The following is a 24936-nucleotide window of genomic DNA, read 5'->3' as shown; positions in this document are numbered from 1 at the left end:
ACGAATAAAATCAACTACATCTTTGATACTGAAATTCTCTAGACAGCCTTGAAAACCTGTTCTAGAATAAATCTGAAAAACTCAATAGCTGCTAGCAATTTTACAAGGAATCAAGCCATTGTAGACATGGGATCAGGTACTGCTCCTGCTTTGACATGGAAAGATTTGGGATGTCAAACACTCTGCATGCTGCAATGCATGTCACATGCTCAAATGATGTTCAGTTAGTAAGGAAAGGTATTAACCAGCAGTTTTATAACTCTGTACCACCTTTGGTATGGTGGTAAAAAATCCCCAGCACCGATGTTGTCTTCAAATGAGTCTACTGGTTTCTACATAAGAAGTGTTTGGTGTGAAAGTTGAACAGTACAAGAGATGAAGCTAGATAGTGGTAGTGGTTGGATGGCAACGTGTAGCTTTCATGATTGTAAATGGTGTCTTTGTCCAAGATCAGAGTTGGAAAAGAATTTGTGCGTGTGTGGTCTTATAAATATTTTTCAATTATTACTAAACGTATAATTGAATTCTTAATGTGCATAATTGTCATATGCCAGATCTGGCAGAGAGGGGATAACAAGTCAGAACTACCAAACCAACTGAGCTACTAGGAAGCTTGCTATAATGATTAGATATCACAGATTAAATTGAGTTTGGATAATCTAAACCCCTGTGAAGAGCCGGGTCTCCTATGCTTTGTTCACACACCTTTTCTCCATTGCCTGATTCTAAGGCTAGTCCTATTGTCTCTCAGCTCTTTTTACTTTTTCATTCAAATTTTCCCAGGCTCTCTGATCAAGAAAATTTATCTGAGAATGTTAACAAAAGAACAGAGAACTTCAGAGACAATCCTCTGTCTGGAATTTCTCTTCCTCAAACTTTTTAACCTCCTCAACATGAGGAAAACTCACTTCTAAAATACCCTATATCCTAGTCAAGAACAGGCTCTGCCTTCCCGATCATCACTCAGCTGAGATCTACACAAGCCCTCTATTTGCATGGGCAAGTGCAAGGGCAGCTTTTTGCACGGATATTTCCATTCAGCCCTGCCAAGCAATTCAGCACTGCCATGCCCTGGAGGGATCTACATAGGAACTTGTGTGTCATCAGGTCTTTCACATCTAAAAGCATTTCTATGCAGAAAAAAGCTGAGGTGCACTGCTGGAGCAGTCTGGAGGAGTTTCCTCTCACAGTGCTTATATGCTCTTTGTTTTGAAAAGACAGCTTCCAGGACTATCATTCTAAGAAATTTTCAACAGAGTAGCTAAAAGAAAAATGGGGAAAATCAGTAAATCATCTGAAAATACAATCCAAGGAGGAAAACTGGACTGTTTAAAATTGACCAGTGAGTTTATCTTGAAATCCTGTGTACAGAGAATGTATGTGTGGATATATATGTGCATGTGTATACATATGTATACATATCTGTGCACAAATACATAGAAATTATCAGGAGTTTACACAGAATGTTTATATTGTCTATCAAGACTAGTTTTATTTTTGTATATTTAAGCTGAGTTTTTTAAGTTCATGAATCCAAGACACTCTCAGAAGTATCTGCATATGAACTTGAGCCGAGTCCTAAGGGAGACTTGTGTGGCATTTGCACACCCTGTTGACATTTAGAACAAAAGTCAAGCCCTGGAAACATAACAAAATTATGGGCTAGCTCTCTTTTTGGTGCCTGCATAAATTAGGAAGACTGTCATCCTTGTCATTTAACACTATGGCTGCACCAGCGTAGAAATCCTACAGCAGCACTGACCCATGGGTCACTGAACCTTGAGAAGAGGGAAGAGATTTTGCAGTGGGCTGCAATGACTTTCCTTTAGAAATCTTAGCAGAGCTGCTGATTATGGAGGTTTCAGCCAGGAATTGGTGGTTATGGAGAGAATTTGCTGGATTGTTCTTCTGTGCAGGAGCACATACTTCCCCTTATTTTTACTAATGGCCCACAATACTTTTTGAAGTTCTAGATCTCTGCTAAATGAGGAATGCAATCTTCTAACAATTTTAGCTCTGATGTAATATTTAGTAAGTATATTCCCAGTTTTAGTGGTCACAGAGAGCTTGCACAAAGCCACCGGCCTGGGTAACAGTACTTCCTTCTTTCTGGAACTCTCTGTCCAAATTCAATGTGGATGATCTGGCAAGCTTTGAAAGCATTCTAGCTTAAATAGGGGAGCCTGAGATTTTCAGCATCCTTGGTTTAAAAATGTGCTTCTGAAAGGGCTTGGCTTCAGCCCCATTAGTTGCCCAAATTATATTTATAGTCACACTTGGCATCTACCTGCCACAGATCTCAAGGCAGTTTTACAAATCACTGCTCTCCTCAGTTTACAAAGAAGTTAAGAAGACTTGAGTGCTCAGTAGCAGTTGTCCAGACTCCTGATCTGTAGAGTTATGCTCTGAACCACGATGTTCCTGCACTATTAGAAACTATATAGTCTGGAACAAAACTAAACAAAGCTATCTTGATTCAGTCTGAATACTACTGTGGTAGGTATAAAGGAAAAAAAAAAAAAAGAAGTATAAATATAAATGCAAGCCATGGATCCTATGGTTAGAGCATCAGTAAGGACATTTTAATGCTATATATAGAGAAAGTGTATATATAGTATTAAGGAGATGAGTGTATTTTATCTTCAGTCAATGCATAAAGCTGTCTGAGAGTAGTAATAACTCTCAGCTGAGTCTACCTCTGCATAGACTGCTTACAAATCACTGCAAACATTTGTACAGAGCAAAGTACAAGACACTGATGAATAGAAAAAAGCTGCAGAGAGAGCCCTGTCCTTTGCAGGGACACTCTGAATAGAACCATACACTGATTACAATGTAAAACCAAAATCCACAAGATGGTGAAGTAATATTTAGCTCCATAATATTTCTTGTAGCTTGAGGTCTGACAGAGCTTTATAAAGCTGATTGTCAAATGCTGCAGTTCTTCTGAAAACAGTCTTACAGCAGGAAAACATTTTGTTTATATTTTGTTTAATATTTTAATTTTAATTTTTTGTTAAATATTTTAACAAAATTAGCCTTTTTCTAGCACAGGAGAACATAGGTCTGTGAAAGGTTCATAAAACATTTATTAATTAACTTTTATGGATGAGGAAAACTGGTTCAGCAGTGCATTGTCTCAGGGCTCAAACTTCACTGTGTCGCTGTCTGTTCAGTCCTGTGAGAGCTGTGGAAAGAGGCCATGGAAGCTGGAGCACCACTCAGACTGTGCATTAACAGTTATGGACCAAAACAGGTTTCACTTGTCACACGTGCTATCTAATTTGTACTGCACCTTTACAAAAACATATTACATATTTTTGGGTTTGTTGTTGTTGCGGTTTGTTTTGATTTGTTCATTTTATTATTTTATTTTCAACTTTAGGAAAAAAAAAGTAGTGTCTTGGAAACAAAATTAAGGTCAGTGTTTCCCTCATCAGCCTTTCCCAGCAGGCTGCTGGACTGGCTGTAGCCCTGCCAAACCACTCTGTCTTCAGCCAAATGTGACAATCCCTGGAAAACTCCTGGTCCAGATCTTGGTTTGCCTCAGGTCCCTCCCTCCATCACTGTCCTTGCTCAGGCTCATCCTACTACAGGCAGTTTCTCTAATGAGAGGGAAGAGTATTTTCCTTTTCATTCTCTTTGCACAGGGAATGAAAAGGAAGTATTCCCTTTCCCTTTCAAAGTATATTCCCTTTCTGACTTTGTTTATGCATCTGATTTTTTTTCTGGTCAAAGGAGAGTGGCAATGACAGAGAATGCTTGAAAAATTAGGATGGAAACCATTTTAAAAGCCAGCTAGAGAGATTTCTATTTAACATCATATCCAGTACCATACCCTATCTGCAGGGACATTCGTTGACTGAGTACTTCATATAGGTGGAGATAATCAGGAATATTAGACAGAGATCAAATGTGATTGGAATTAAAGCATCTCTAGTGTGACCAGCATGCTCATTCATTTAGTTATCTTTCCTTGCTTGAAGTAAGAAAATCAGAATTTTCTTATCAGAAGGAAGAAAGACAGAAGAAAATCTGTTGTTTTCTATTCATTTAGAGAGCAGTCCTTTTAATACACAACTTAAAACATTTTGGTTACATCTTTCTCTGTCTTTTTTTTTTTTCCTTCTGATTTCCTTTATGTTGTCCTTTTCCCTTAGTCCTTCTGTTTTTTTCTTTTTTGTTTTCCCTTTTCCTTTCCATATTTTTTCTCCTCTTTTTTCTTGTTTTTTGTGTCCTTATTTCTTTTTTTATTATTATTATTTTGTTTTTAAATATTAATAAAGAAGTGCCTATGGAGGTTGGCATTGATTTGATACAAAACTGGAAAGCTAATTTTTCACACTTCCAAGGAGATTAAAATCTCAAAGATGTGACTGGCCACTACAGGCTAACCTCAATTCTGTAATGTCTTTGGCTTCAGTGCAGCTGTACATGGGATAAATTTAGTAGTTATTTGCCAATGGGAGATAATAACCCATATCTTTTGTTTTACACAACAGACATAATGAAATTTCTCAAAATTCAAGTGTTAGGCATTTAACTGGAGGGACAGTACGTAGATGATGTTCTTCCCTAATTTTTTCACTTATATTTGTAACCTTTGTATGGCAGCTCCTGTCTGTGTCACAGATTTTTAGGAAGAATTCTGCCTTGGCATCTAGTAACATCTTGATATACAGTGGTTTTAGTCTCTCTCAGCTGACTTTTTTCCGTAATCATAACAAGATCTGTCCTATTTCTTTAACCCTCTAGTCCCTGTAGAAATGCTAAAATGCTGCCAACAGGTTGGGGTGCTCAATAGCACCCATCTGATGCAAAGCTACATGCCAATGTAGATGCACACATAAGATACAGAAAACTTCTTTATTTTATTTTATTTACACCTTTATTTGGCGGCTTATTTAACAAAAATAAGCTCCTGCTTGCATCTCTGTTGGCATAGATGGGTGTCATCATTCAATCTGCGAGGAATCGCCATCCCTTTCCTCTTAAAAATAAATAATTAAGTAGTGAAATGATGGAATCTCTCCATATTTACTCACTCCCTATTTTTCCTACTAAAGAGGTACTTGTTGATTTGTTTTACTGAGGCTGGATTTGCAACTAAGATTCAATAGGAATCACAGAGCAAACTTATTTCAGCACAGGTGTGGGTGACTAATTAAGAAGGTAGCAGGATCTACCATGCCACTGGGATGGCAGGAAAGCTAGGGATAATATGCATCCTTTACAAAATCAGTCTATCTGAGGAAAATGGTAGGTAAACAAGAACATTTCTTGCACAAAACATAAACTTGACTTCTTTGTTTCATGTACTAATGGACAATACCTTTGTAATAAATATAGTGCTTTCTTCATGCACTGTAAATTTTTGTGTAACAGGTTTGTGACTTCCTGCAGTGGCACTCTTTTTTAGAAAAAAAAATTTATAGGGTTAAGTGTATTGATGGCAAAGAGCTACTAGATTGTGATTCCTCTTGTAAGAGCTCTCATGAGAGGATAATGACAAGGCTGACATCAGCAAAATGGCAGAGTATCAAAACACCCCTGGCTCTCCAGGATTTTCACACTATCTGTACTCCTAAAGCTTGTGGCATTCAGCGGCCTCACAGGGGTGGTGATCATAGAATAAAGACTCACAGAATGGTTTGGGAAGGAAGGGACGATAAAAATCATCTCATTTCAACCCCTCTCATGGGCAGGGAATCTTCCACTAGACCAGGTTGCTCAAAGCCTCATCCAGCTTAGTCTTGTTGGGACTAGTCCAGCTGGGGCTGGTCTCACAAGGCTACTGGAGAATGTCATTAGGATATATCTAAGGGCAAATATAAAATATTAAATATTAGGGAGTGTTCTGCATACTCAGGAGAGAAAAAAATTAATTTCCATCTGAACTATCCATTTCTACAGCCTGTAGTTCACCTTGGGCATAAAACCATTGATGTTCACAATCTCCAAGTAAGGGATTAGATGGGGAGACCTATTAGTTACTCAGTATTATATTACATATTTTAACGTCTCAAGATGATGCAAGAGGTGAACAGGGAAGGCGGCTTGCAGGCAGGTTCTTTTTCTCTTCACTAAGTCATTCAGTCCCCCGCATTCCCTTGACCTGTGATCCTGCACAAGCTCCAAAACAAACTTGATCAGTGCATGGTTATATGGACACCAGGACATTAAACAACCCCAAAGCATTCCCTTAACTGGTGGTGCACAGTGCTGGAGGTGGGGGAGGCTGTGCGTGGCTGTGCAAAGCTGTGAGCAATCAGACAGTTCATTCTTTCAAGAAGTGTTACATGTCCAGGCTGTGGTATTCAGGCTCTCTGTGAGCAATCAGACAGTTCATTCTTCTTTCAAGAAGTGTTACATGTCCAGGCTGTGGTATTCAGGCTCTTTCAAAATGTGTCAGCTTAAACAATCTCTGCAAAACACGTCCCTTTCCTCTCATCCTTTTTTTTCCTCTGTGCTGGAAGAGCTCTGTGTTCCATCCCCCAGTCAGCACTGAGACTTTTGTATAAATGAAAGTTACTGAAAGGATTTGTGGCCACTTCATTATCACTGCTGTGCCAGATGACAGGGGTTGGAGCATTTTTAGTACCTACAGAAATATTGTGGGATGGAGGTAGGCAGGTAACAGTCTGAGCTGCCTCCAGCAGAGGGAAGTGGTACACACACGCTTCCCAGCTGCTCCATGCTGCCGCTGTGCAGAGCAGACAGCACAAATGCCAGGTCTGGCGTTTGCAGAGCTGAAATGCAACCCCACCCTGCCTCCTTCCCCTTGCCAACACAAATGCCTGATTTAATCCCCTTTGGTTCTTTGTCACATTGATCTTACCCTCGATTTCCCCCAGATGAAGACAGGAGGTGTCTCCCATCCAACTCTCAGTCACACCCCCAACCCTGCAATGAGACTTTACATAAGACACTGGATTTTAAAGCCCAGAGTAACTGCTGGGAAACAGAGGTGCAGCTAGGGCTCCAAAAGCAGTTTTGGTTTCAAGTGTAAGGCTTTAATATTATATTCCAGAGGCTATTTTAAACCAGGCTGCTTTTCCTGAAACTCATCACTAGATATGACAGAGGAACTTGTCTTGGGCTTGTGCAGATGGTCCTGGTGCTGCTTACAGGTGAATCCCCACACAGATGCTCACTCAAGTCCCTGCACACCAACACACAGCTGGGGGCTGCCCAGACAGAGTTTCCACTCTTCTTTTGTTTGTCACACATCTTTCTGTCACAGGAATTCCTTTTTGGACAAACACATGTGCACCCCTACACAAGCTGAACAGAAATGCACTGATATCTCATATGGAAGAAATCATTTGACCACTTCTCCTTGACAGTTTTACACTTCTAAGATACATGTGACTCTTCCCTCATCTTCTTTGCCTTTGGAAAATGCAAAAGCCTGCTGGAGATTAATTAATGGGGAAGATAATGTCCTTTACCTATACTTCCTTGAACTACCTTAATACTGTTTGCAAAGCAACCAGATGACTTTGTCTCATCCTCACCTCATCTAGAGCTGCAGGGAGGCAAGTTTTTCCTCCAGCTTTCAACCTTTTGATGCCAGGATTTTTCCTGCTGAGATACAGTAGGTGGGTAACAAGAAGATCTTATTAAAGTGAAATGAAGTAGCGAAAGGATTGTCAGCTGAGAAAATAAGAAACATACAGTACCTATCCATCCTTATCTGCATTCTTTCCTGCTCACTATGAGAAAGAAAGAAGGAAAAAAAAAAAAGGTGGTAGAGCGGGAAGTGCAACAGAGGGCAACAGCAGCAGTGACAATGTCTTGATTTCAGAAGTAGAAAACGAATCATTGCTGCTAAAGATACAGCTCCTTTAATGAAGAGGCTGCTGCAATATCACCGCAACAACTGGCAACCCACATGTTAGATTACAACAGGTTGAGCCAGTGCACGCTCCCCTGTGCCACACTCTGAAAAAAATAGATCAAATGTCTGTACCTGAGGCTCCTTCATTTCCCATGCAGAGCTCTCCTTTAATGTAGGCTTTTCATGGTACCTTTCTTTGCCAAGAAGGGGCTGACAGTGGCTTATTTACCTACTTACCTGTCCTTGAGCTATGTGGCTTTTCTTTGAATAAATTAAACTGGCTGGTTCGAGTGATGCTTTCAGCCTCTTCAGTCTGGATCTAATTCTCAGAAGAGTTTTTGCTTAAAACCTGTTTTTCAAGTTTTCAACCAAGTATTGACTGTCTGCGAGATGCAGCTCTCTGAAAAGACCCTGGTGCCTATGGGTAAGGAAAAATATCCTATCTGGCTACCTTGCCTGCTTTTAGGTTTCCTATATACTTATGATAGACTAAAAGTGGAATGAGGGCTTGCTAAAACATGCTCTTGTATTTTTTCAGTTAATTGCCTTGCTTGTTTGCTGCTTGTGACTCTGGGACCAGATTTTCAGCTGCTGAGAATTTCTTTAAATCCACTGCTAGGAGACAGGTTTATTTTTTAATACTATAATAGCATTTTTAATATTCCTGAGTGGATATACAAATTAGCTTTGCTTTGTGTGACTGATTCTGTCTTACAGGAAATGGTGGTAAATACTTGAAAAACTGTTATAGTTAGGAAGTTTAGGCTCTAAAGACTAAAATCTTGATTTCAATTTTTGGCAAAGGTTTTTTTTCTCATGTATTTTCTATGATCTCAGCAGCAACATAATTTCAGGGGCCAAATGCTCATTTGTATGAGCTGACTTATCTCTGAGGCAAGGAATTTTATGGTTCATCAGAAAAGCTGTCTGTTGTCATGGACATGGGGTGATTTTTTTCCCCTTGGGTGCCTAGGAGAAGAAATAAAAAAAACAAAACAGTGAGACATAGAAAAACATGCCCAAATATCATGCAGAAAAGATGCCTTTTCTTTTTAGTACACTGTAGAAAGTTCTAAAGATGATGTCCCAGGCACATTAAAACATAACATGTATTAAATCTGCTAGAGTAAACTGTTGTTTCTCTGTTGTTTGGTTTTTCCCTATGCATTACCACTGTATTCAAGCATATTGTGTTTTTATATATTCTTGTGGAGTGGGGAGACAGGAAGCCATAAGGGTGGCAGAGACCAAAAAAACAGAAGTCCCTTTCATTGCTGGAGCTGTCATCAGGATCAGGGTGCAATACACACCATTAGAGTCCTCAGTGATGCTCAGGGCAGAAGTGAAGAGAAATATTCAATCCAGGCCCTTCTTTGGAAATATTGGCTCACTATTGACAGCCGTGAGTAGCTAGAACTCGTCATACACCATGCCGGGCTCTTCAGAGCAATTCACTTCAAAATGGTCTTTGTCTAGAGATCTTCATGCCTCAATCCAAATGAATTCAGGATAATTCTGTTGCAGGTCTGATGCACATGAAATCAGAATTTGGACCTAAATAGAATAGCTGTTATTAAATTATTATTATCATCATTGCTTTTATCTCTATGTAAACAAAATACCACATACCATGATGAAACTGCTGCTTTTATCTCTCTTTGTAATGCTCCAAATCCTGTAACCTAATTGTTACACATCCTTGCTCAAAAGAAAGGCTCAAATATTAGCTTAAGGTTGTAATAGTAATTAGCACTGCAGAAGCTTAAGCTATCTGTGTAGATCACAGGGTTTGCTTACCACATACTTTATCAGTAGGTTAGCTCGGGCACCTTATCATCTGACACTAGGAATCCTGAGTTCAGCTGATTTTTTAGGAGTCTGTCTGTTCTGAATGTTTGTTCTTTATCTCTTAGGCTGTGGTTGTACATGCATTAAACACAGAAAGGAATGTAGGGGGTGAGGGAGCAGGGGAATGGGGAAAACCAAGTGTTCTGGCAGTGAAATGGTACTAAATATGCCAAAATGTACTTGAAAGAGGAGTGGCAGTAGGATCTGTATAATTGATGGTAGAACCAAGCCAGAAGTAGGGTTACATTCTCCACTGACAGAGCAAGGGTCATAAATCACACCCAAACACAGCATCTGTCAGCTGAACACAGAGGTGAGCAACTCTGCTGCCATCTACACCAGGAAATTCCAGCACCAGAGATTTGGAGACTGGATGCTCTGGCTTTGACACCGTGGCAAATTTACTGTATGCCTTTACTGAGAGCATTTTAAATTGGACTTTTGAAATACAATCCAGTTTGTCTTCTGGTGCCTCTGTTTATTAGCTGTGGAGAGGGAATAATAAGGCTCATTCCATAAGCTGTTTTCTGCTGGTGTCCTTTTTTTTTTTTTGCTCTTTCCTTAATTGCAACTACCTGAAACTAGGTATAGGATTATAAGGACCCTTACTTTTAGCAGAGTGGTTGTTTTTAAGCTCTGAAGATTAAAAGGAAGGGAAGTCCTCATTCAAGATATTAAGTTGAACCCCATCCTTCAAGAACAACCAAGTCACTCTATTAACATCTTAAATCATAGATTCCTCCCCACAAAATCACACCCTCCAACTTTTCTTTTCTTCTCCCCTTCAGTAACACCATTTTCTCTTTGACCACAGCCCTCGGCATGTCTTCTTTTCCATGTTTGTCTCTCCCTGTGCACACCTACTCCCTCTACAAAGGTCTCCTCTCTTCTGCTGGCTTGCCAGGTGCATTGTGTGAAGATCCAAGAAGTCACTCACAGGTAGCTGAGCTGGCTGGTTTGCCTGCACTGACTGGCCAGCTGGCACCCCAAGCCAAGCAATTAGCTAACGAGCTTATACCACAGCCTTTCACTCACATGAGCTGTGCTTTGTCTCACACACCACTGATTTTCATAATGTATGTAGGATATTTATATCTTTTAAGCTTTTACCTCTCTAGAGAATGGGGTGAAATTAGCCACCAGGTTCAGAATACATTGCTGGGCACAGGATTGACAGATGGAGAGCCAGATGGACAGACAGCACTCCTATAAAAGCCTTATTTCCTTAGGAAAAGAGGCCGTTGGGTCTAAGCACTACTAGTGCAGGGTTGCAGGAAGGATGGGAGGGATTATAACCCTCATTAACAGATGTCATGTGTCAGACACTCCTGCAGAGAGACACAGAAGGAGTGTAAGGGAAGCACCTTATTTTGCTTTGCAGGTGTGAGTTTAAGTCCTGCTCTGTCTCAAGTAAACTCACAGCAGACTGGCATAGCTACACATTCAAAAGGGAAAGGGAAAGGGAAAGGGAAAGGGAAAGGGAAAGGGAGGCAGATTTGTCACTAGCTCCATTAGTCCTTTGTGAATTGTCATTTAAAGGCATTCAGGTGGCCTTTCCTAATCTCACCCAACAGGCTCATGAAAGATTTTTCTGATGTTTTCTTTGCCCAGCCCAAGAGGGTAAATGAAGTAGCATATTTAGATTGTTGTTCCTTACGCTGAAAATTATTTGAACCCATCCTCTCACCCAGCTGCGGTCTGAAAATGGCTGGATCAGGCATGATCAGGTCTAACAGGCTACATAGTCTGCATCTGGGGATTTCAAATAAGAAAAAAGCCCAGTTTTAAATGTACTGCTTACTGAATCTTAAAACCCACCATTTAACCTCATTTTCTAAATCTGTAGTCACAAAATATGAAAATGATACGGCAAAAATTCATAGACACACAGAACGGCTTGGATTGGAAGGGATCATAAAGATCATCTAGTTCCAACCTCAGTTCCATGGGCAGGGTATTTAACCTCTGCAACCCTTCCCTGGGGTTTAGTAGTAGTGGTACATTAGCACAGGTTTTGGACCTGTTAGACTCACGATTGAGTAACAGTCTATAGGATCAAACACCTGTTTTATTTAGACATTTTTTACCATTAGATGGTAGTTTTTGTAGCATCCTTCCTTTGTAGCATCCTCAGCGCCACAGTGAGCTACCATGTGAGGTGGGAAATGTAAAGGAAGTGAAAGGTGAAATGCCTTAATTGGGAGGATTATCATGTGCAGAGTTGATATATGAACAAAATCTAGCCCCAGAGGTTATGGAATTCCCACAAGGAAAGTGGGTGGGAACCCTTGGTTGAACCCAATTTCCTGCTTGAAAAACTGTTGCTCAGTAAGCATGCTTTGAGTTGTCCTCGCTGCTGGATTCATCTGAAGCCTGGATGTTGGGTTGTGGATGCTCACTGCAACACGGGCAATCCTGAAATGGAGAGAATAAAAAGTTTCAGAAAGTAATGTCAATTACTGCATTTTAGAAAGCAATTGTGTTGCTCACAGTTTTATTTAAATTTATAGGATAGCTGTGAAAACACCTCATTATTTTGATGCTGTGCATAAAGTTATCATAGCCAAGGGTAACTAGTACAATAAAATAAGCACGGATGCTGCTGGAGCTTTTCAGAACAACTTTCACTCCACACTTTCCAGTAATATGATGCACCTTTGTAATCAATCCTTTTCTTTCACTACAAAAGTTCCTCTTAAAAGAAGACCAGATCTAATCTTCAAAAATATTTGCTGACTTCTGAAGCATGTTCTCATGCCTCTGAGTCTGAAGTTACAGTAGAAAATTTACTTATGTAGGATGGCAATCCAAATAATTGTATTTTATCTGAAAGTATATAAAGGTCGTATCAAAATTTCATTGGAGTTCTGTCCAAGGAAAAAGAAGTTGCTTGCTTATGAAATTCTGTTATAAATGCATTTAACATCTGGTCCTGCAAATGTACATGATTGTTTCTTTGTGACCCCTTGCAATGAATAAAGGCAAGAGATGCGAGTAGAGATGTGCAGGATTACTTTTATGTAATTTTTTTTCCTATGGCATTTCAATGATAAAAGACCAATTTCTGCCCTTGCTTAACCTCCAGCAACCCCACTGATTTCCTTGTTCATTCCAGATTGTAATGAATGACTTTACACACTGGAGCCTTTTTATTCTTTCCCTTCCAGATTGAGTGTCTCATCCCAGACAATGGGCCCCTGCCTCCAGGAGTGTGCGACTGAAATAAATCCACTGACTTGAGCAGCCACGCTCCGTCGCGAACGGGAGCCGAAGCTGGTTTCTGACACACAAACTTCCATGGGGCATGAGCCAGCGGAGAGCATACAGGTGAGCAGCATTTTTAACTCCTTAGCATGGCTTGTGCTGGTATCAGCCCTGACTCATGGGTTATACACATAGGGGATGTATTAAATATCACTGTGCTTGCACCACATGTATCTAATTGAGATAATTATGGCTGTTGGAGTGCTGGTGGGACTTGCAGCCTTTAATGCACTTATCCCCACCACATCTGATAAAGCGAGGAAGTCTTTTTATCTCTATATTTTACAGAGGAAACTGAAGCCTGGACAGTTTTTTTGCTGTGCCAGGGAACTGAATCTGGGTTTTCCAAGCTGAAAGCTAGCACTCAGTCTGTTGGTCTGTCTTGAAATAAGCGGTACAAATAGGCACAGAGAACATTACTTGTAAATTGGGGATACTGAACTACTTCACTGTGATATGTCAGACATGATAAATTGCTGCTGTTAAATAAAGTGTTAGGGAATTGTCACGTAGCTATGGAGAGGCCACGCTGTTATTAAGGATTCAAAAGGCATATATTTTAGTTTGTTCTTCCATATCCATATTGACTTTGAAGTGCAAACAATAATAAAAACTAAATTTTGCCAGTAAACTAACACAATTTATCTGGAGGACAGCACAGAAAGTGGGAGCAGAGCTCAATCCCTCCCTGCTTGTGAGTGCTGATGTGTCAGCTGATGCAGGCAGCCCAGGCAGGAGGCAGGAAGTATTCATGCTATTTACTGTTCTGGTGAGGATTCAGTGAGACAGGCTGGGAGTTGACTCCTAAAAAATTAACAAGGATTTGAAATGTGTATCAGAACCAGTCATTGTACTCAGATCTGCTGTGTCAATACCACAAGATCACCATTTTCTCTGTTATCGTACAATAATGTGGATACTTTGCCATCTCAGAAGTCAATGGTTGGTTCAACACATGAAAAGGAGATGCCAGAAGTGAAGGTACTGGGGAAGTGCGGACTTTATACTGCTGGCTCAGACATTATTCTCTAAAGGGCAGAGATGTCTCCCAATCTGTTCCTTTTACTAAGACCAAGACTCTCTGTGATTGAAATAACTGGCTTTTCATTTCCCAAGAGCATCTAGCATGTGAATGGGACTATTATTATGAATTTTGCTATTGCACAGGCATAAATCTGGAGTGATCACAAAGTTAGTCAAGATATGTGGCCTTAATGGAGAATTTAAAAATATCACACATGTGTCTAAAGCAGAAGATTTCATCAGGAAAAAAGTCTTTTTCATGATGAGGTTATGGCTTGAACATGGCTGCAGATTGGCCTTCTAAGTTTTATTTTATATTGTTTGATATGCTGCAGTATTTCATTGTAATTTAATGGCAATTCTTATTCACACAGCTATTCTAAATAGGTTCTTATATGTACCTATTACCTTGGTAGCCAGGTTTCTATATCAAATCCAGAACATTCCATTATTATTAAAAATATAAAATCCATCTATTCCATCTGTTTTATACAGTAAGGTGAACAAAATTGGATGTGAAGTCACAGTGTGGTAGCAGGGTAATTATTTTTTGGAGTTTCTTCTAATATACTTATGGTCAATTGTATTGAAGATGTATTATATCACAGTTGTTCATGGCTGTTTTATCATGTGCTGTGAATTGAGAAGCATTTTATCCTATCCCTGGATTTAAAAAAGCATGCTTTAGATTTTTAGAGAGGAAAATATTCTTTGAAAAGGTGTAATTTGATCCTCTGAGCAATTTATGCAATTCTTGATATGATCTACACCTTCTTGATGAAGATCTTTCTTCTTCCTAAGACATCACTGGAATTTCTGGGGATAAGAGAGATCTCGTTCTAGTTCAGTAGACTGAATGAACCAGCATCTCATTTAAAGTTCCCTTCAAATATGGTATATACAGTACGTTTACACAGTCCCAAAACCCTTACTTCAAGAACAATTGTCTTCCATGTAAGTGGCCTCCTGAAATGTTTTCCTTAGTATAAAAAAATGGAAAGAAAAAAAAAAAAAAGGATGTATTTACAGAGTTAAAATATAAACAATGCACAGGGGAAAAGAACGTAATAGGCTTAGGGAAAGGAGAATGCAGACCATATATGTTTTCAGGACCTTCCACCTAATTGCCTACAAATAATTATCTTGTGCATATTACCCACATCAGAGCATGGTCTATAAGCCTGGATGTCAGCTGCAGAGCTCAGCTGCTGTTTGTAAATGGTATTAACTGTGCTCTTGGTTTTTCTGTGCTTAACTGTATATGGTTTTGTTTTATTGGCACTGTACTGTAAGCATATTCTGCACTATGCAAATATAAGAGCTGAGAAGCATATGGGCCGAATCCTGCAACATTCACTCAGGCAAATGGCCAATTCACTTGATGGGAACTTTTCCTGAGTAAGCAGTCGGAGCAGACTCTCAGCTCCATCGTATGCCTCGGCTTGTTTTCAGGTATGACAACAGAACATTGGTGCTTTGAAAGAAGGAAAGGAAAGGTATAAGACTCAGTACTGTGGGTAGATGCTTTGTTCTGTTCCTCTCAAGACTTAAGATCTACTGAGATGCCACAAAAGGCACAGTCAGCATAGAATGACTCTCTCCAGCCTTTAGCAGCCTGTTAAAATCTGCTAATTAAAGGAAAGACCCTTAGAAAAGGAAAGAGTCTTCAGAATGAGAAGAAAGGGGAGGTTTCGACTAGATATTAGGAAAAGTTTCTTCACTGAAAAGTGATCAGATATGGGAACAGGCTGCCCAGGGAAGTGAGGGAATCACCATCCTCAGAAGTGTTCAAAAGACTTGTGGTTATAGCACGTGAGGACATGGTTTACTGGCGGACTTGACAGTGCTGGGTCAACAGGTCTTTTCCAGCCTTAATAATTCTGTGATTCAATATGTGATAGCATTTCTCCATCCCCAGTCTGAACATAACCTCATGGTACCACTAGTGGAGCACTCTCTAGTCAAAGCAGCGAGATTTAAGCTGCAGGAATTCATGGAGTGAAGAGAAAGAGAAGGGAAATCCTGCTTTTGATAAAGAGCACCAGTGATTTCTGCTCCACCACCTTGTTCAAGAGCTTTGTCAGAGAGACATAACTCAAAGTGGGAACTTCAGGATTCAGCTCTGCATCCAGCTCTGGTTCAGCCTTGCCATCTATCACACAGGAATGGGGTTTCACCCTTTAACTGTGTAGGTGGCTAAAAGCTCTGTCCCATTTCCTGATCTCTCTCTATATTACATAGTCCAAGCTGTGGTGACAAGCAATAAGTTGTGGACTTCAGGTCCAAGACCTACAAAAGCTCACACAGGTGCTTTTGTTAATTGATTCCAATTTTGTCTACAATGCCCCTCACAGCTTGATATGTATCAGAGAAGCTGGATTTCTTTGATCTAGCTACCATGGGAACCAGTGCAGCACTGATGCTGTAGCACACATTTCAGCATGATCCCCACACGGACCCTGGTTACACAAGTGTGTTGAGCACTGGGCTGTTCTCAGTGTTAATATCATCCCTAATAGCTACACTGATATTAGCAGTGGTACCCATATTTTTCTTTCCCCTGCAGACATTTCTTTCAGCAGTGGCTGACTGGAAACTTAAGTTGTAGCCCTTACTCATGTCCCTCATCCTCATCCTCATGCACCTTTTAAACAAAATACCTAATTCAAATAGAGGCTTAAAGGTCAAATGTTCCAGACCTGGTTTTGCAAACCTTCTTATACATGACTTTTCCCCTTCTATTAAAAAAAAAAAAAATCTCATCAGGAAAGAAATGTTGGCAAAAAGGGTTTAATTACAGAAATCATTTTGCACCCTATGGAGAAAGCATGAAGAATGGCATATTTCCACATTTGAATTGCACATTCATCAAGAAAAGAGTGATTTCCCCTTAAGAATGTTCTGGAGGAGTAGAAAAGAGCATTGAACCCTGGGGTGTGTATTTTATAGTCTCTGAAAGGCAAATGGTTTCACTTCCATTGATTAAAATACATGGGTTTTCCCTCTGGATTATTCTCTTGGATGTAGAAAAAAAATTAAAATCTTTAGTAGTGGCTGTCAAGTAGTGCAGCCCCTTAGGAAATGTCTCCACTAAGGCAGAGGGCTCACCAAACCAACTGCTGCTGAACTTGGCCAGCAAGAAGCCTTTGACCACCAGATGTTGCTTTTTTTGTTGGATGAATGGGGACTTTACAAAATGTGTTTTCATTGTTTTGTTGGAGAGAATGTCAACATGGAAACACAAGCCGGCACTGGGAGCACCAGGTGTTAATCAGAGTGGCAGCTCCAGGATTTGCTGTCCTTGCTCTCCAGCACACAAGGTCTAACAGGCTCGTGCATTAGTCTTGTCATTCACCTTCTTGTCCCACAGATGTGGCTTCTTTACAAACTCTTCCAAACACTCTGTGGAGGAAAACTTGGCTCAATAGTCACTGATCTCAAGTGCAAAGTTGCTGGGGTGCAGGACACAGGCACAACGTGGCAGGCTGATGAACACTGATACTTTGAATGTACATCTTCATAAAATATGCTCCAAATTGGTATGCAGCACACTTCTGTGACCACAGTAATTCACTCAGAATTGAAGCAGGAGCAGAATTTTCCTAAGCAAAGTTGCTTTTTCCCATTAAATTACTATTGCTCTTTTCTTACCAGGAGCATTATTGTCTAGTTCTGTTAACAGAGAAAGGCCAATTACACAAACAGTGCTGACCTGTTAAACTTGAATTCACCAGCCAGAATTCAAATAAACAGCATTCTACTCCCCACTTGGATTTACTGATTTTCTCTTAATAATGTCACTTGAGTTTAAAAAAAAAAAAAAAAAGTCTGAGGTGAATGGGTATATCAGCTGAGTGTTTCAAAACTACAGGAAAGTAATGCAAACTGTAAGAGCACTAAGAACAAGAAAAAGAAAAAGTTATATGTAATTGGAAGAGAAGATGTTCCATTTCCTTTCTAAAATCAAATGCAAACTGCTCATGTGACTGATTTAGTATTGAACAAGAGGGGAAAAATTGCTTCTTGGCATTTAAATGGAAATGTTTCTTGTTCTGAAATTTTGGAAGCTTGCATACTGTATGATTTTTGAAAGGCTTATACAATTACCATTGAATTTGGATGAGGTCTATTCCTAACAATATATATATTTCTCAGTTAAACTTTTTCCTTCCGGAGACCTAAATTACCTTTGTCTAGAGTCTAGATTCCTGATGTGGAATATATTCCAGAGGTAATAAGGCCAATGCAAATACATTTCATTTTTAATATGTATGTCTGAAAAAAACAGTGAACAGCAGCAGCTGTTTTGCAATGCAGACCTTTATGTCGAGGGCTCTGCTGTTTCAGGGTGATGTTCTGATTTGCTGTCCACCTTTTTACCATTATTTCTGGATTTGGAATAAAACACAGATCATACCTCTTGCTTTCCACAAAGGCTAGAAATTTTAGGACAGAAGAAAAAGGCAGACCACAGCAGACTTGCACCTGGCTGATTTAAAGGTATGCCATGAAGAGGATGATTCCCGTGTAGCTCAAAGCACTGCAGGAAGTACTGCAGTCCATTATGTTCAGCACTCCTCTTACAATGCGGTGTTAGGGCTGAATCCAGTGTCACTCCAAGATTTGTGATGTCAACACAAATCCTGTAGAGAGTGTTGCTGAAAAGTTTTGTAAGAGTAAATTTTAAGGAGGGACTTGAAAGAGAAAAATGTGATTATTTGGTGAATGAGAAAATGATAGGCTGAGTGTAAATGGCAATGGGTGATATAGCCTGACAGGGATAAGTTATTGAGGACATGCCCAAGGTCAGGCAGTGAAGCAGTAGCAGGGCCTGACACTTAGCTATATCATAACCCTTTCTTTCTTCAGAGCACATTGAATAGCAAAATTAAATAGCCCTAAATTCTTGTCACTACTGTTAAAAAATATTAAAAAAGTATAAATCCAAACCAATGCACCCCCCCCTCCCCCCAAGAAATAAAAGGCAGAAACTGGTAGGATTGATCTTCTTCCTCAAGAAGACCTAACATTAAATCTTGCAGGCCTTCTTTCTGATAATTTGATTTTAATTACCAAACAGCACAATTCTGTAAAATAAGTTTTAAAAATAGTAATACTGATAATGATAGTGATGTCGTCTCCTGACACCATTGTGGTTGATGCCCCCTGACCCCAAAAGCAAGCTATTATGCAAGCTGCCTAACAAGAGGCACAGGAGAAACAGAGGTTTCCTCCTCCTTACAAGGTGTGAAACTAGAGCCCACCTGACCCCAGGAAGAGAGGGCATTTCACCATGGCCAGGACATGAAGGCACCGCCTGAGGCAGATCTCCAGTATCTTCTTGCCTCCATCCTGATCCCCACTCCATTCTCATGCTAAAGCCAATGCCATTCCAACCCAACCCCATGCCTAATCCATGCCCAAGACCAACCTGTTCCTATCGTACCCAAGCACATCCTCTCCTGTCCTTATTACCTTCACATTCTGATGTCCACACTTGATCCATCTCATCACCATGCCCATATCTCTCCATGCCCACATCATGTCCATCCCCTCCCCATAGCCCTGTCCATCCTCTCTCCATGCCATGTATGCCTGTGTGTATGCCCAAAACCCCTTCATGCCCATGCCATGCCCGAGCCCTTCTCCCAACGCCCATGCCATGCCTGTGTTTGTGTCCTCCCCTGATCCATGCCTATGCCACGACTGCATCATGCCCATGCCTGTGCCTATTCCCATCTCATGCCAATGTCTGTGTTCTCCCCATGCCCGTGCCATGCCTGTGACTATGTACATCCCTGGCCCATGTCTATTCTACCATCGTGACCATGCCCATGTCTGTATTTCCTCGGCCCCACGTCCCTGCCGTGCCCGTGTCTGTGTCCTCCCTGGCCCCATGCCTCTGCCATGTCCATGCCCATGCCATCCCATGCCTGTTCCCACCCCGTGCCTCTCTCCACGCATCCGCAGGCCGTGTCCGAGCTGTTCCCACGCCGCTGGGGTGGGCAGCCGCCAGCCGCATGTGCGCCTGTCATTCCAGCCGGGAGCGCCGGCTCCTGCCTCCCATTCATGTAACCTGTGTGTGTCTCTCTTTCTCTCTGTGTGTAACAGCGAGAGGGAGAGAGCGAGCGAGGCACGGAGAGAGGGAGGAGGAGGGGGGAAGCTTTAAATAAAGCCTTTGGATTGCAGCTGCTTATTTTGGGCAGTCCTACCAGGACGATTCCTGTCAGGAAAGAAGCTGGACCAGTCGCTGTTCTTTTTTTTTTTTTTTTTTTTTTTAATTTTTTTTGATTTTGATTTTTGGGGGTGGCAGCGGTGTATGTCTGAGCTGCCTGCGGAGATGAGCTCCAGTGCCTGCCTGTAGTTTCCACTTTGGGATCGCTGGACACAGAAGTGGCATTTCGGTGGGGGGAAGCTGCAGACATGGTAAGCTTCTCTTTTCCTCTGAAAAGTGTATTTATGCCATAGACCCTTCTTGAATTTTCCCTTCCCCCTTTCCTCTTCCCACCAAACAGCCAGGCACACAGGCTGGGGCTGGGGAGAAGCTCCCTGAATCCCTGGCTTTCCCTCCCCAGCATCCATCCTTCCCTCCTGCCCAGCTCCCTGCCCTCCCCTCGCACAGTTTGCAGCAATTCGGAGGGAGGCAAAGATGCTGCGGGAAGCTCCGGGCTGGGGCGGGGGGGGATCGGGCACCCCCAGACTGCCAAAGCCTCGCTTCAGGGTATGTTTGGAGTGGATTCTCCCATCCAACCTTCCCTCTCGCCGACCTTTCCCTCTGCACCCCGAGCGGTGCGGCTGTGCTGGGAGAAGGCAGCAGTGCAGATTGGGAGGCACTGGAGCAAGGATGCAGCTTTAAGATCAATCGGTGTTATTTATGTAATAGTAAAAGCAGGGAGGAAAGGAGGCAGAAAAAAATAGAATAGGAAAGAAGTGCCTTGGTATTTCTCAGCCCACAAGGCTCCTTCGGCTCTGTCTGAACCCCCCATACTCATGTCCTGCTGCAGGGTGGTGCGTGGTGGGAGTGTGTCTCTGTGTGTATGTTTACATTTGGATCCGTGCTAGAATCGGGGGTGAGGATGGGGTCTCCCATTTTCCAAGGAAAGGTGGGTTTGCCTCCAACAAAAAGCGAAAAAATGCGCTTGACTGCAAGTAGAGTGACAAGTCTGTTTCTTAGGCATTAAATGTTAAAGCCCTGCTTCCAGCCATGCCCTGCCTGGATTAAAAGATTGCCCAAATAGTGTGGTGTTGGAGAAAAGATGCTAGAGTGCCTGGAAGAAATGCAGTGGTTCAGACTCCTGTTTGTATTCTAAGCAATTTGCATTCTCAAATACAAATTTCGACCCGAAACCAGGGCATTTATTTCCTGGGATTTGTTTTGATTGAAAATATAGTGTAAAATATCTGGGACATTTTACTTCACAAGTGGTAGTTAAGAAATTTCTAAATCTTTAAAAAACAATAATTACCCCCTCCCCCACGCCCAAAACTCTAGAAGTAGTCACAAGGCAGTATTTATTTACTTTCTTATCATGACCACACTTAGAAATTCATGGTGGTTACAACCATGTAAGCACATGAGTTGAAAACAAAAACAAAATGAAACAAAACAAACAAACAAAAAATAACCCAAAAAACCAAAATCCAGCCAAAAAAAACATATTTATGCCACCGCCTTGTTTTATGGGATACACAGTCTGAAATACTTTTTTCATACAGCCAAAACAAAAATTACTAAATGCTCATCGAATAGATGGGCAAGACCTTTCTGCATCTTGAATACATTTGCTCATGGTTTTTCCTGGAAAGTTCAATCTCTTATGATTTAAAATTAATAAATAAACAAGGCAAAATACCGAACTCCTGAATCAAGCTAAAATTAGTCTCTCCTTTCTTTCTTATCTTCCTTTTTAACTTTTTGCAGTGAAGCCTCACCTTGAATTTAGAGCTGCATCTTTTTCTTCCCCCCCCCCCCCCCCCGAAAAGTCCCAGGAGAAGGGAGGGCCATAAAATGAGAAAATGAGAGCAAATCTTTGAAGTTTGAAGTTGTCTGTGTGCTTTTTATAGGTAAACTTCTGCTGTAGCCTGGCAAGTTGTTAGTGTGCTGCTCTTTGCTCTGGGGCGCCGGAGCTGGGCAGGGGAACTTGGCAGCTCCTAGCCTATCCCAATCCCATTTCTTTCGGCTTCACTGACCCTAATAAAATTGCCTACTAGTAGTGTAGTCCCTCCTCTTCTATGGAAAGTGCTCTGCTCCCAACATGTGCACCATATGTGCCTGCAACATTCAAGGCTTAACATACATTCACCTACAGCATGCCAGCATTCCGTGTATGCCACCCGCACTCCGGCTCTGGCAGGAGCTGGGGATTGGCCGTCGGGAACCCCAACCTCTCCCCTGGTAGCTGGGGGAGGCTGGGGCTGAGCCAGGGATTTGTATTTAATTTATTTCATTGGCCTCTTCAGAGCCAGGCACCTCCCACTTAGTGCCTCTGCCTGGAGCACTTTTGTGGGCTTGGGTGGAAAAAACAAGGAGTATGTGTGTGTATATACATATATATATATACATATATATATTTATATATTTAGTGTGGTGGGGGATAGCATAAAGGGAGGAAGACGCGTCTCTTGCACTGTTTTGCAGCGAGGCAGGACTTCAGAGCAGCTCACTCGGCTCTGCCTGTGTTACAAGGAATTTCCTCGTTTGTGGCCATTGCGAGCTGCCCGTCCTTGTAAAATTCCCAGCTCTGACTCCCAGCCACGCTGCTGGATCAGTCCTTGCCGAGTGGGCTGGTTTGCAGCCAGGAGAATTCTTTGCTGCCACGATCCCTTGAGAATGCAATCCCCAAGTCAGTGCACGGCCAAGAGAAGTGAGCTCTGTGCTAGTTTGCAGCCGGTCTGGAGGCAGAGAGGGGACCGTGAGGTCTCGGTGTGTGGCCGGGCATTCCCCAGGCACCTGGAAATGTAACCTGTGTTACACTTTCCTTGAAAGCAGGACTGTTGCTCTGCACCCACCATCCTGGGAAGGGGGTCTGCACACACAACTGGGGCAGGGGAGAAGGAGAGCTGCCTTTGCAGACAACCTGTTTCACGTTTTTCCCCCTTTTCCCCCTCAAAAAAGAATCCCCAAGATTGGGAACTACAGACACTGCTCTCAGATGCACTATATCTTTACAGGGACTCTGCCTCTGTGCCTCACCCTCCTTTCTCATCCATGCATGCATGAATGTGTTCACATCTTCACCGGGGATATTTTCAATTCATCTGTTATATGTGTGACCTGGAGAAGAGATGTCATGTTTTGGTGAAGAAAGAGGGTCGTTAATATGGAAAAATGTTCTCGGGTTGTTCTTTGGCAAGGAACAGGGTAAGAGGCAAAAGGAGATGCGGAAGTTTACTTCGTAGCTACCTTTTCTTATTAGCAAAGGGTCCTGGTTTAGAAAGGCTTTTCTGGGAGAATTTGCCTTCTCTAATTTTAAAGGATAGGGAAAAATCATGGAGAGATGGAGGTAAAGCTCTTCATCTGGTTTTCACTGGGCGGGGGGAGATAGTCCCCCCTCCCCCCGATTTAATTTACTATATGGATGGAAAAAGAGAGATATCTCTCTGATTTCAGTGGGTCTGGGGAAGGAGTGAGATTTGGGCTGAGAAGACTCTGCAATTTTAAATCCATGCAGCTTAATTATTTTCCTTGACTCATTTAAAATAGATGCTTTCCTTTTGTTTTGGTGAGCAGATAGTATGCTGGCAAGGGAAAATGTTATTTTTGTTTTACAAAGTGAATTTTTTATTTTATTTTATTTCTTTGGTTTCCTGGAGTGCATAATAACGAAATGTTATTTCATTCTGTCTACAACATGTACACAATTCCAATTAAGAGCCTACTCTGATTATTTTTAACCTGGTAGTTTGCCATTTCTCTGCTCAGGAGAATAAAACATTGAGTTCTTGCACTTTAAAATAGCTGAGATGCTTAGGCAGAACTACCTTTTCCCTGGGAAAGTCATTTCCAGTTCTCTTGAGTTCCCGCTTCAATGGTTCATTTTCTGACAGAATCACATCTTTACAAGAAGAAGAACTATGATCTTACGTAACTTGATGTTTCCAGATCAGAAGTTACAAATATTGCAGTAATACCATGAAGAGAGACATTTGACAGGAGGAATGTTGCGTGGCATATTTATTATTAGGATTTCAAATCAAGGAGGTTTTAAAAATTTATGGAGGGGAAAAGCAGAATTAAAAAAAGATGAATAAACAAAACCTTGCTAGTTTGGTATCTTTAACATCACTTTTCCCTTTTATCTTAACTGTGTAGACAGTTGAGATTTTATTTTTTCTTTTCTTAAAACAAACTCTTGCATTTAAGGAATGTGTAGTTGTAATTTTGAGAGATGAAGTAGCTTGAAACTCGCTCTTTCTCAGATTTGATTCAAAGAAATGAAACCCTGTAAATCAATGTCAATTCAGGTTTAAAGACTGGCTGTTACCTGCCCTGTTACAAGGTCCATCAGCATAGCTTATTGTAACTAAAAGCTAAAATACTCAGTTTCTGCTTTGAACTGACAAATTGGCGTTGCTGGGTACTTTGACAGAGTAACTTGCACCACTTGCCAGTGAATTGGGTATTCATGGATCCTTGACCGATATGTTTCAGAGAAAAAAGTTCTATAATGTAACATTTTTTTAAAAGCATAAGTATATACATGTATTTCCTCTTTGCTCTAGATTAAAAAGAAAAAGAATCACAGAGAAATTTATATCTTAATTATGTCAGCCTAACATGAGGAGTGGTGCTGCAGTGTGGTTATAGGACTTACAGTAGTCAGGAACAAATGTACAATTTTTATTCTTCTGTGCTGTTTCACCCTTGCTTCCCTTCATGGATAAATTATTTTGTTAGAAATATATATATATATATATATATATATTTTTTTTTTTTTTTTGTCAGGTTTTCTGTCTTTCCC

At 41.1% G+C, this 24936-nt stretch overlaps 1 protein-coding gene across 1 annotated transcript in view; it reads left to right on the top strand.

The window, feature by feature from the left end:
• The first annotated feature begins 20190 nt into the window (after positions 1-20190).
• TENM4 (teneurin transmembrane protein 4) overlaps positions 20191-24936 on the top strand; it is a 591112-nt gene continuing 586366 nt past the window's right edge. Inside the window, exon 1 of the mRNA XM_041414180.1 lies at positions 20191-20401. The gene's annotated coding sequence lies outside the window, so the exon portion shown is untranslated. The remainder of the gene's footprint in view (positions 20402-24936) is intronic.

This window comes from Onychostruthus taczanowskii, unplaced genomic scaffold (genome assembly GCF_017590055.1).
Source record: "Onychostruthus taczanowskii isolate IOZ18803 unplaced genomic scaffold, ASM1759005v1 scaffold44, whole genome shotgun sequence".
NCBI classification, from domain to species: Eukaryota; Metazoa; Chordata; class Aves; order Passeriformes; family Passeridae; genus Onychostruthus; species Onychostruthus taczanowskii.
Note: the sequence above shows the minus strand (reverse complement) of the source record. Positions and strands in the feature narration are given on the sequence as shown.